Source organism: Penaeus monodon, chromosome 15, assembly GCF_015228065.2.
Source record: "Penaeus monodon isolate SGIC_2016 chromosome 15, NSTDA_Pmon_1, whole genome shotgun sequence".
In the NCBI taxonomy this organism is placed as follows: Eukaryota; Metazoa; Arthropoda; class Malacostraca; order Decapoda; family Penaeidae; genus Penaeus; species Penaeus monodon.
This window is the reverse complement of record NC_051400.1, coordinates 36,357,949-36,358,794: the sequence shown is the minus strand read 5'-3', so window position 1 is coordinate 36,358,794 and position 846 is coordinate 36,357,949.

Below are 846 nucleotides of genomic sequence, written 5' to 3'. Positions count from 1 at the left end.
GCAATTTCATGTAGTGAAAATGCCGGAAATGTTCAATCCGCACAGAAATAGCTTGTCTCTAGCAGGATACTGAACATCCTTACTCTGACTCCAGAGGGCGAAGAGTTCAAGACGATTCATCTTGCTTTTTTTTCAACTACATGGCTTAGGTGTGATCACGTCGCGTTTTCGACTCACTGGAGCATCTTGTTTGACAATAGATATCATGTGTTCTGTTAGGAGGAAGCGGCTCTCAGGCTTTTCCCTGCGCCCCTTCCTCAGGGCACTCATGTCCGTGTGGCCAAAACATGCGGGAAAGGGTCCTCTTCATAAAGTCGTGTTTTTTTCGGATTCTGCACAAATATAAAGGCGTTCTCCTACTCATGCCTGTAGCGGATTTAGAGGCCAGTTCCTCCCTCATTCGCGAGAGTCGGTGGCAGTAGATGATACAGCAGGAGCACCCAGCACCCACTCTAGCTTAGGATAAGGTCTCATAGTCTTAGTCACAATCTCAGCCCAAGAGGGTAAAAGACAAATCAAGAATGAATATAAAGAGGCAGACCAAGGATATCTTCCATGTAGACCTCTAGTTAGCTCAAATGACAGACCATCCTGTCGGCAATGAATCAGTCATCCTCGCAGCCTGCGAGATTTTCACCCTGGAGTAGTGGCATGTTAAGTATCGCCATCACAGGGACACGCCACTGATATCACTCGAGTAGGGCAGTGGCACCCAGTCTCCGCAGACTACAGTATAACAAAAACGGCTTCCTTTTTTCTAAGAATGTTTATACCCAAACGATTTTACGACCGTAACAAGTGACTTGATCTGATTTTTAGAGTAATATTCCTTTGTGTTATCGAACC